The sequence below is a fragment of the Schistocerca serialis genome, chromosome 3 (assembly GCF_023864345.2).
Source record: "Schistocerca serialis cubense isolate TAMUIC-IGC-003099 chromosome 3, iqSchSeri2.2, whole genome shotgun sequence".
Taxonomy (NCBI): Eukaryota; Metazoa; Arthropoda; class Insecta; order Orthoptera; family Acrididae; genus Schistocerca; species Schistocerca serialis.
This window is the reverse complement of record NC_064640.1, coordinates 97,095,296-97,108,019: the sequence shown is the minus strand read 5'-3', so window position 1 is coordinate 97,108,019 and position 12,724 is coordinate 97,095,296. Positions and strand designations below refer to the sequence as shown.

General features: G+C 36.7%; 1 long non-coding RNA gene across 1 annotated transcript; it reads right to left on the bottom strand.

The window, feature by feature from the left end:
• Positions 1-796: 796 nt before the first annotated feature.
• On the bottom strand, positions 797-12,241 carry LOC126469763 (uncharacterized). The gene is made up of 3 exons (XR_007586069.1): positions 12,124-12,241; positions 11,951-12,046; positions 797-875 (listed from the first exon to the last, which is right to left on the bottom strand). It is a non-coding gene; the product is annotated as an uncharacterized LOC126469763 (long non-coding RNA).
• Positions 12,242-12,724: the final 483 nt, after the last annotated feature.

The following is a 12,724-nucleotide window of genomic DNA, read 5'->3' as shown; positions in this document are numbered from 1 at the left end:
ATTAATTTGTTAAGCCAGTTAATCTGTACAATAAAATACCACAGAGTGTCTCATTTAAGTATATTTGTTTGTGATCATGGAACACCTCACTGTTTTATCTGACAGCCTGGTATGATAAAATGGCTGTCATATGGCTGATATAATGCTATGTTAATGTGACAGCCTTTTTGCCATGGTCATATGAAAGACTCATATTTTCATTTTCATCATGGTCAAACCTGTGGCAGGTTTTCCCAGTGATGGGTAACGGCACACCTATGGCTTTTGAAATTCTGTGTCTGGCTTCCTTTCTTGTTGATTCAACTAGATACAGAAAGGAGGCAAAGTCTTCTTTACATTTTGTTCTGTGTGTTTCCATATTTTAAAGTTTTGAGTAGTGTGTTTTTATGGGTGAGGTGTTAATTACTGCAGCATTTTCTTAGCATAGAAATTTAACTGACTGAGGACACCAATCAGGCTTACTTGTTTACCAGATGAATGCTTGTTAACATGGGATGCAGATTCAGTCTGGGTCTTGACTACCTTCCTGTCTCATAAGCTGTCATACTGCACATTAGCAGCTCAAGACTTCTTTTTGAGAGAAAAAAAGATGACTCTTACAAGAAATAACTGATGTAAAACCTAATATATATGACAATGTTTCCTTCAAATAAGACTGACTAATAGGAACTAACTTGAGAAGAGAAACAGAGTTTATTTGTAAGTATTACATTTATCAGAAAATGTCACTTATGAAATCCATTTAATTTACACTGTATCTAAATACATACATAGACAATAAAATTTCATTCTGTCTTCCACTCTGTATTTTTATTGTACATATCTTCTCTGTACAGCTTCATTTCTCGTTTTACACAGGCCTCATAACGTCGAACCTGAAACATAGTTACTAGTTTAAATACAACTAAAAAATGTTTTTCTAAACCAAGAACACTATATAATATACATAATTATGGTAGAAAGCTCCTGGTCAAATGTAAATGGAAGAGGGGTTCAGTGGTGGGGGTAGCTAGTGGCTCAGAGAGAGGCAGCCTGTATTTTGATTAGGAGTGAAGGAGCGAGAGGTGGTAAATGTACACATTAGACAGGTTGTTGGAGAGGGTAGGTTGCAGTGCGCAATTTAGGTGTCATGCAACATAAACGTGGAGGAGGTGATATGACAGGGGAATGGGAAACTGTTGGGCAGATGGTGTGGAGACAGTGGGTTAACAGAGATTGAGGCCAGAAGACCTGCAACAGCAGAGTAAGTGTTGCAAGAATAACTCCCATCTGTGTAGCTTAAGAAAGCTGGTGGTGGAGGGAAGGATCCAGATGGCCTGTGTTTTGAAACACCAATTGAAGTCAAACATGTGCCAAGCTACATGTTATGCCACTGGGTGGTCAACTTCATTCTGGCAGTGGCCATTCATTCTGATGGACAGTTGGTTTATTGTCACACTGATGTAACAAGCTGCACAGTCATTGCAGCAGACTGGCTGCTTGCATCTCCACTGGGGTAGGATACATATGTGACAGGACTAGAGTATGATTTGGTGGGTGGGTGGGGTCTTCCACAGGGATTTGATCCAAGGTTTTGGCAATGGGTGTGGCATAGGGATGGACTAGGGTGTTTTTTAGGTTGGGTGCATGACAGAACACTACTTTAGGAAGGGTGGGAAGCATCATGAGTAGGCTATCCCTCATTTCACAGAATGTGATTGATAAAAAGCTCTAGTGAAAGATAAGGTTCAGTTATTCCAGTCATGCAGTCATGGATGATAATGGGTGATAAGGGAGCAATCTTTTGTTGCTGATTCTTGTTGATGGTAGCAGACTGAAGGGTGTGGTAACATATAGCACAGAAATCTGTTTTTAGGCTAGGTTTGGGGGTGGGAGGGGTATTATTTGTCTGTGAAGGCCCTTGTAATACCTTCAGCATACTGGGGAAGGAGTTCTTGTCACTGCAGATACGCCACCCATAGGTGGCCATGCAGTATTTGAGATGTGGATGGACTCAAGGGATAAGTTGTTGGATGGGATTAAGAATTTCAGTGGGGATTGGAGATTATGTCAGGCTACTGGGATTCAATCGCTATGGCAGAGTTTGTAAGTGATAGAGTCAGACAACTGACATACTGCCAGCAATCTTTCCAACCAAAACCAACCTGATCTCGACACTAAACTTTGCTTCTACCAGTTCATACCACCATCTAATTCACCCTCCACCCTACAACCTAACAAGCCCTTAGTCATCTTCTAGAAATTCCTTACCTCCAACTTGCCCACCTCATCCTTCTCTTCCTAAGAACAGTAACCTTTCAGCAGAAGAAGGGGTAGCCATAAACAACTTCAAAACATATCCTGATTTAATCCTTCTTCCAGATAAAGGTTCCACCACTGTCATGATAAATCATATTTATTACCTGACAGAAGGCTTCTGGAAATTGTATGACTCCTCCATCTATAAACTCTGTCATAGTGATCCCATTCTAGAAGTTTAACATAACCTCCAATCCCTAATGAAATTCTTAGGTCCACACCATAACCTCTCCACCGAGCGAGGTGGCGCAGTGGCTAGCATACTGGACTCGCATTCGGGAGGATGACAGTTCAATCCCGTCTCCAGCCATCCTGATTTAGGTTTTCCGTGATTTCCCTAAATCATTTCAGGCAAATGCTGGGATGTTTCCTTTGAAAGGGCATGGCCGATTTCCTTCCCAATCCTTCCCTAACCTGAGCTTGTGGTCCGTCTCTAATGACCTCGTTGTTGACAGGATGTTAAACACTAACCACCACCCATAACCTCTCCTAAAAGTTGATGTCTATCCTCATCCAAAATGACACCCCACACATCCTCTCTCTATATGCTCTCCCCAAAGTTCATAAACCAAACAATCATGGGTACCTCATTGTAACTGGTTATTGTACTGCTACTGACAGAATTTCTGCTCCTGTTGACCAACACTTCAGACCCACTACCTGAAACCTAGCCTCTCACTTCGTAGATACTAACCACTTTCCTCACAGAATATCCACCATCTTCACCACTTTACCTTGTGTGTCCCTACTCATTACTGTAGACGGCAGCTCCCTATACACCAAGAAGCCTCACGCACATGACTTTGTTGCTGTTGACAATTACTTCTCTCAGTGTCCTTCTGACTCCAAACCCACTATCTCATTCCTCATACAACTTATCAACTATATTATGACACAAAACTACTATCTCTTTGAAGAAAAGGCATATACACAAATTTGCAGCACAGCCATGGGGACCTGCATGTCACCTTCCTATTCCAATGTTTTTATGGGCCATCTGGAGGAAACTTTCCTAGCATCTCAAACTCCCAAACTCCTTGTCTGGTTCAGGTTCATTGATGGTACCTTCATGACCTGGACTCAGAGCCAAGACAGCCTATCCTCGTTTTATCATAACTTTAACACCTTCTCTCCCACCTGTTTCAACTGGTCCTCCTCAACCCAGTGTGCCAATGTGCCACTTTCCTAGTCACTGACCACCACCTCTCAGATGGCTCTATCCACATCTCTGTTCCCATTAAATGCACTAACCACCAACAGTACCTACATTTTGACATCTGTCATCCATACCACACCAAAAAATCCCTCCCATACTGCCTGGCCACGTGTGGACAGTGTATCTGCAGTAACGAAAACTCCCTTTCCCAGTATGCTGAAGGTTTCACAGGGGCCTTCACAAATGGGCATTAACCCCCCAACCCAGTCCACAAATATGTTTCATGTGCTATATTTTTAATTGCCCCTAATACTGCCACCACCCCCCAGGAATCAGCTGCAAATTATTACTCCCTCGATCATTCATTATCACCAGGGAATGGAACAACTGAACCATATCCTTTACCAGGGGTTTGGTTACCTATTGCCATGCTGTGAAATGTGGGACATCCTTGCCAAGATACTTCCCACTTTTCCTAAAATAGTGTTCCATTACATATCCTACCTTCACAGCATCCTAGTCCATCCTTATGTCACTCCCACTCCCAAGTCCTTGCCACAGGGATCTTATTCCTGTGGAAGACCTGGATGCAAGACCTGCCTAAAACACTCCCCTAGCACTTCCTACTCCAGTCTTCTCAAAGAATTATCCTACTTCATTAGAGGCAGGGCCATCTGCAAAAGCAATCATGTGATATGCAAACTCTACTACAATCACTGCACAACTCTTTATGTCAGTATGACAACCAACCAGCTGTCCAGCAGAATGAATGGCCACCATCAAATTGTGACCACGAACAAAGTTGCCTAGCCAGTGACACAACATGCAGCGGGGTACAACATGCTCATATTCAATGGCTGATTCAAAATCTGGGCTATCTGTGTCCTTCCCTCCACCACCAGCTTTTCTGAACTTCACAGATGGGCGTTATCCTTGCAACACTTCCTATATTCCAGTAACCCCATGGCCTCTATGTTAAACTTTGTGTGTGTGTGTGTGTGTGTGTGTGTGTGTGTGTGTGTGTGTGTGTGTGTGTGTGTGTGTGTGTGTACTCTAGCTCGAGGGAGGCTTTATTGCAAAAGCCAGTAAGTTTTCTTTCTCATTGAGAGTGCCTGTGAATCACTCATTGCTTTTGATTTTTAACGTGTGGTCTCATTTAGATCTAAAATGTTTAGTGTCGACATAACATTCATGCATTTGTATTGACACAAGAAGCAAAATTCAGAGCAGCTAAAAAAGTGCCCAATAATATATACTGAAACACATATAGTAAATCAATTTAAACATATATTATAAGGCTGAACATGAACTGGAAGATCTAAGAATATTCACATAAAATATCCAGTATTAGCAATAAACTAAATTAATGTAAAGTAACCTTAAATCACAAAGAATATGGCTACAATAATGAGTTAGTAGAAAATATTCAATAAATTAAATGAAAACAAATGTCACTTTCTATGCATATTAAAATGTTGTATTCCCCCATATGCAATATTTATGTCTTGTTAGAGATATCTTTTAAAACTGGGGCAACTTCTTACACTGAAATTAATAATTTTATTCAATATTTACAACTCTCTACATTATCCACACTCTACAGTCTTCTGTTTCCTATCTCCTCTGATCATCTCTACATGCAACTGAACTGTAATTGTCATACAGGGTAAGTTTCTAGTTTGCACTCTGAATTAAGACAGTTGCTTACAGTCTAGAAACCTATGCCCAAGTATTGATCACTGCAGTACAACATGCTTATCTCTTTAAATAACCCAGAATGTCACAAGGAAGTTGGTGCATTATGTTTACCTGTGTACCATGTAAATACAGGGATCTGCAATTTTAAACAAAGAGGATTATAAATTAGCAGCCCATTTCTCTAAAAAAAACATGATCGAAGGAGGAGCTGTCATGTATGTCAAAAATAATGTAGGAATCAGAACTATCGAAACTAGTGGTTTCTGCTTAGGTCAACAACTGGAATCCTTTAATTTTGAACTGCTGCTGCTGGGAAAATCATTTAGAATTGACACAGTACGTAGAACCCAACTGAGAAATTTTCACTTAAAACTTGAGTCATTATTATGCCATGCCACCTAGTAGACAAAAGAAATCTGATAAAAGCCTGTGGAGATTTCGTACTGATTTTCTGAAAGATCAGATAATGTAAATAGTTTTCAATTTTTTGTTAACACTTATTAGAATTATTCTTTTGTTAATTTTCCCACTAACACTACATATAAAAGCAATACACTAATAAATAATGCATTTGATTACAATGAAGTCGTATCGTGGAAAACAGAGTAATTAATGAAAGGCAACAGAAAAATTTAATGCAGCCTTGCTGCAAGTTATCTGAGAAGATATGTATAATAGGACAGATGTCAATTCCAAATTTAGACTATTTAACAGCTAATTTCTCAAGAAAACAATAAGGTATGGCACTAATAAGACATAAGAAAGCAATACATTACATAAGCAATAAAAAATATAGTGACCAAGGAAAAATAGATTGTTTGGATTGGTTGAGACAAACAGAGAACTAGGACTGATGAAATATTACAAGAAATACTTTGATGACTGAAGAAAACCTCAAAAAATATCTGAAATTAAAAACTCAGATAATAAATTTGAATGTATGTGGACAGTAGTTAAAAGAGAAACTAGAAAATCATGTATGGAATATGAGGACTTCATTATTAAAGAAAATACACAAATAATAAATGATAGCAGCCAGGAGGCCAAATTATTTAATAATCAGTTCTTGGAAGTATCTCAGAAGATTGACGTGGACAGCTCAAGAGATAAAGCAACAGAATACATGGAGAAAAAGCAATGCAACATGAATACAGGTAAATCACAGTTACTCCATGCTCTAGCAAAGAAATTAAGAATGTAATTAACTCTGTGAAACTGCAAATTCCTATGGAAGTGTCTCCTGTCTAAAGCAAAGTACTAAAATTATCTTCTTCTCATGTATGCAATGTATTCAGTCACATGCACAGTACATCATTATTGTAAGGGACATTTCCGGGCGGAATGAAAAATTTTTTCCCCAGATCTCTTTACAAGACAGATAGAAAGATAAATATGAATAATGATTGAGCTGTCTCACTAGTTACCTCTTCTTCAGAGGTATTGGAAAAGATTATGTTAGTAAGAAGCATAACATACCTCTCTCAAAATAATATAGTCAGTCGTAATTTGTATTTTAAAAGGATCAGTCAGATATTATTAGTTCCTGAGTTCAAAGGTGCTGGGAAATATTATATTTGTAAGAACCATAATGCACCTCTCACAATGTGATTTCTTAGCCAGTCTCCATGTTTCCAAAGAAACTCTCCACACAACATGTTACTTTTCAATTCACAAATCAGGTTTGATAAAATATTGTGAACTGCTATATTCCTTGACATGTCAAAAGCATTTGATTGTGCTGTACACAGGATTATCTCACAGAAGCTCAAATATTATAGTGTCAGACACCTTTCTGGTAACTGGTTTTATCCTGTCTCACGAAAATGATGCGGAATGTTGCATTAAAAAACTCAGTGAATGTACACAATAAAACATCATCTTCAGAATGGCAAATAATCTCTACACATTTGGCACAGAGATCAATATTGGGTTGACACTCATTATGTACAAATGGTCTTTCATCATTTATCCAAGAAACTGAAACAGTTCTCTTTTCTGAGAATGTAAAATATAGAAAGCTGGAACCACTCCACCTGCTAAGACTGCACTGCTGCTAATAATTAATATTATTTATTTGTTCATTTTTGGTCAAATATCTGTATAGTGCATATGTAGTGTGTGTGTACCTGGATCTATCAGTTAATAGTTACATGTTGTGTGGATTATATTGCGTAATAAATTGTAATCATGTGGAAGGAGTCTTTTACATTCACATCACAAATTAATTTGTAAACATGGTCACATTCTGAACATTTCTAAGTGTTTTTTTGTTTAAAAAATATGCAGATGTGAGTTACTAATTCCTACCCAATACCTTTACACATTACTATAATACAAATTCTTCTACAGAATAGAAAGAACTGTTAAGGAATTTTTAAGTTTCCGTCTTATTTACTCCATTTGTTTTCAAATTTTAGTTTGCTGTCTGTCTGACATTTTATACCATTGGATAAGTTGCCAAAACTTTTGTTGTAGCATTGTGCACTCTTTGCTGTGTGAAAGACAACCTTAATGTTGAGTAAGGAATGTCATTTTTCCTTCTGGTATTGTCATTATACACATCATTGTTCATTTTGAATTGCACATTTTCAAGCAAAGGAGACTTTCTTTCTGAAAAATGAATTACCCCAGAACATTATTAAATATGACATTATTTAATAAAAATACGCAAAATATGTCACTTACAGACTTCTGTCTCCTAAGATTTGCCATGATTCTAAGTGGAAATGTGGCTGAACTAAATTGTTTTAGGAGTTCCAAAAAGTGTTTCACCAGTTTAAATTCCCAGCAGTATGGATACCTAAGAATTTTGATGTTTTCATCATATTTATTATTTCCTCATCAAATGTTACACATATTGGTGTAATACCACCAGATGTTCAGAACTGAATATGTAGTGTCTTTTTAAAATTGAGGATGAGACAATTAACAGGAAACAAGTCAATGATACTTTTAAGAACACTGTTTATCACTTCTTCTGTTTCTGTGTGAATGTTTGGATGATTAGAATGCTAGTGTCATCCACAAAAACAAGTAATTCTGTTTTTAGTATGTTAGACAGAAGGTGGCTTACATGCAGGTTGAATTACTAGGTACAACATTCTGCATTCTTTTAGGTAGATATGATATAACTTATTGGTTGGCTATACCAGCAATCCCATAAAACATTAATTAGACTTTGCCTCACTTAGAATTATTATTCAGACTATTGCTTTCAATATGATGATCCTATTAATGTATCTAGTTTTACTGGAAACCAGGTTAATTAAAAGATATCAAGAATTGAACTTATTACTACACTATGCAATAGCAGATTTTGAGTATGTTAATGTGTTGTTTTTGACACACTGACACTATTCATTAGATAGACAGTCATCAAACTTTATAATATTGTGTTTCGGTTTTTCTGAAGCTAATTAACTTACCAGATATGTAATGTTAAATTCTAGAAAACTTAGATTTCGCACTAAGCTAGAGAATAATGAAGGAACACCAATCAACAGTAGCAATATTGCAAACAGCAATAATAATAAGCACACTCCTGCTGATGTGGTTACCATCCAGACAAAGCCCACTATCATCTCTGACTGACATTCACAACTAATCAATAATTAACTTCCTAAAAGATAAACAGATCACCATAATTGTACCCATTGATTCGATATAAATAAAAGTAACCATTTAAGCATGAAACAAACAAATGCAGTTCTGTTTTAATTTATTCACTTCCTTTCCTTCACTGTGTAATAGTTTTACTAGCAATGTCATACTTCCCTATTCCCTTCACTTTCTGCATGCAGTAGTAGAAGGTTGACTCTACACACTGTACAAACTGATCCTCAGTACTCCTTCTTCTTAAACAAGGAGTACAGTTTGATAACTGTGGGAGATCTCTGTTCGTTAATGTATGCTTTTTCAAGACTTTATTAACAAGGGAAATGTGCTTTTCCCTTTTATTAATTGTTTTTATTAATTATTATTATAATCACTAAATGATGTGCAGGGAACTGTTTATATATCATGACAGTTTTCTGGATATTGTTAGAGTTATTTGTGTACTATCCTGTTGCTCGAATAAGAAAAGGTGGAACCCAGATAGTTCTCAATAAAAGTTTGTTAAGAATCTGATGCTACAGTTTGTTACTAAACTTGGTGTACCATGGATACATGCTACTCAGTAGAAAGAGTCATAACATACACAGAAAAAACATGCAAACCTACACACACACAAACACACACACACACACACACACACACACACACTTGCTTACATTTACATATTTTACAGTGAAGGATGATTGACAGACTAGAGTAGTGAGAACACATATTCACTTGAAATATTCTAAAATAATGTACAATTTATCAGGATGTGACATTAGTAACATATTATCATCTTGTTTCTATAGAAACAAGATGACAATAGGAAGAATGTAATATTATGACTGTCACTGAAGTGTGTCCCAGTCATTTGAATACCTACATGACAGGTGTGACTGGCACACTGATTAGAGTTTTATACTAGAGTGTTTATATAAGAATGAATGCACTGTTATTTTAAGGACAAAGTTTTCATCCTATATCTCTCAAGATTTGCTGTATATTCCAAAGCATGATGTCCTTCATCTTCTGAAGGTAAAATTAAAAAAAGGGAGAAAAATGTTATTTAATCATTTCAGTACTGGCAATTGCCTTGCTTCTTTCAATACACTGATTCTTGTCAGATCACTGAAGTTAAACAGTGCCATGCTTAATCAGTACTTAGATGGGCAACTGCCTGTCTATGTCACTTGCTTTTGGCTGCTTGCCTTGTGGCAAAGGGGTGATGTTTTAAAGTCTGTGACCAAGAGTCATTGTGACAATGTCCTGAATTAAACTTCCAAATCTCTCTGTAGTGTCTCAGGTAGAGAGGGCATGTGACACTGTTGATGGTGATAAAACTGACAGATATGGATGCTAAGCTTGGCAGCCCTCTAGGTGCTCTTCAAGAGATGTAGGGTATATACTGATACTTGGTTTCATCCTGTCCCTTTGTTCATCATCATCCAACGCAAACATGACTCCACACTACACACACCCATCACAGTCACCTATACTTATCAGATATACTTAAGCACACCACTCTCACACTTTGCAAAGGAAAAGTGCTGTTTTGCACGTAGGGAAAACAAAAAGCCTTTTCAGTTATGTGGTTGAACCTGCCCTTCAGCATCTCCCAACCAACAAAGCCATATGACTTTCTTTTATTTCAGTATTTACACAAACTAAAACAAGAAAGAAAGATGCAAAGGAGTCAGTTTGAATGAACTCAGAAGCACATATCTACAGTTTAAGACTGAAACCCATTTACAATACAGTAGATGCCCTTTAATGAATTTTGCCCCCATGTTTCCAATTTTCTGCTTTGCAAAAATGTTTAACATACAGCTACTTAAAAATAAAAGCAAACAAATGAAGACTGAGAGATATTGAAAGCAATACTATTGTAGAATATCACTTTTGTTGCCAGCTATGTGTGCACATGAGCTCTGGTAAAGAAATTCCCTGCTAGTACAATTAGATTAGTTTTACCTAGTAAAACATCTCTTAAAATTCACTTCAATAATTACATTGCTTATGAAAGTATCCATAAACTCAGATTTTATGAACTCTTTAATTGTTAAGACAGTCTATTTTGTTCAGGCAAACACTGCTTCATTTCATTACTGTGGATAAATGCTACTTGCCACCAACAAAAGCTAAGTATTTTTGCAATAAGTGACAGTTAATACCACAAATACGAGAACCAAAAAGGCAATAGAGGATCACAGCAACTGAAATGTGTAATTTTAATTCTAAAGCCACCACACTATACTTTGCACTGATGTACAGGTAACTTAGTATGCAAAATTCATTAAAGATTTCAATCTTCCCACAAGGGACATCACACTAAAAATACAGCTGGATCACATTCAGTAAATATTCTTTAGTGACATGAGTCTGTTCACCGTGTATTGAAGGAAATACTTTCACAATTTCTACACACATTATTTTACTATCTTTGTTATATAATAATTTGTAAAGATTTTCTGCTAACACATACTAATATATTACCTCAGGTTACATGTTAAACAGAAAATCCTGTTTGTTATGTAAAAGATTTCACTATAGGACTACATAAGATGAGTTTGAGGAAAAAAGTTTTTAATAGTTATAACTACACTTATCCAAACCTAATTCTGTCACATGCTGTCTGATTTCAGTACGATTTATACATCTCACCAATAGTCCAATAAAGTCACATGTGTTAATATTAGAGTAATAATAGCAGATTGACTTACTGTAGGCCTACATTTTTTACGTATAACAGTCATAATTATTTACACACTTGCTGTTCATTCGTTAACTCTTTTTACATTTATTTTTCAGTTTTCTGCAATTAATCACAGAATTATTACTTCCACTGCTAACTTTACAATGGCGGTTTGATAAATAGTGGCGATTCTCTTTGGCTTTATTGAAATAAAGCAGCTAACCCTCCTAATCTCAATATTTTATATGTCGTTTGAGTCAGAACAAGTAAGATACACATTAATAGACTATTAGAGCTAGAAATAGTTAAAAATTAAAGTGTTCAAATAACAGAGTAATTTGGAAGAAGTTGTGAGCATTTGAAACAGGACGACAGTATTAGCCTTCTAGGTAGCCGTCTTGTTAACGACGCAATCAGCGGTAGGACTATTACAGTCGAGCAAAATGTCCCGTAACTGAATGAAAATGTGTCATGAATAAAACGCTACATGTTATGGCAGTAATATTTACCTCTCTAAGTTTCAACTCGGCTCTTTCATTCTTATGGATACATTGTCTGAAGCATTTCTCCGTAATCGTCAGGTATGCATTGAGCAACTGTTGGAACTGTAAAAAGCGCGTAAGGTGCTTAGGAACGCAAGAAATAAGACAAGTCGTAGTAATAACATGTCAGTGGTACTTACAGAATCATCATTGTTTCTAGTCATACTGAACAGCAAAAAGCTAATGATACTGGATCGACATATATCCGGCGATTATTTCGCCGACCTCCTCCCAAGTAATTTCGTGCTGATATACACGTAACAACCGACTTATTGCGCCAAAGATAATACTCTCTGACACATTCATATTCTGGACTATCGTTTTTAACCTCTTCGAACAAATAAGCAAACTTTCATAGATCAGGAAGCAAAATAATTTCATAACTCACTTCAGTCGCACAAAAATATAGGCTATTTAATGGTAACTGGGGAGTTTTACGCTTCCTACCTTACAAAGGAAAGTATTTTGGTATTTTACTGTTGTCGTTGTCACTAACACAAAACAAAGTCCTTGAAAGGCGGTACTCTACACAAGAAGGGTTGCTTTAAATTTTGAAATTAACTGAGTTAGAAACAGCGTTGCAAGACGCTTTCTCCTGTGAACTGATTTGAACTTTTTTGCTTAATTTCTGACAGTGTACATAAGTACTAGTGCAACATCCGACGACTCGCACTGTTCTGTGTCTGAGATAAGGCGCGATACTTTCACTGGACTATTACCCGTACTTATTTTTATTTGACT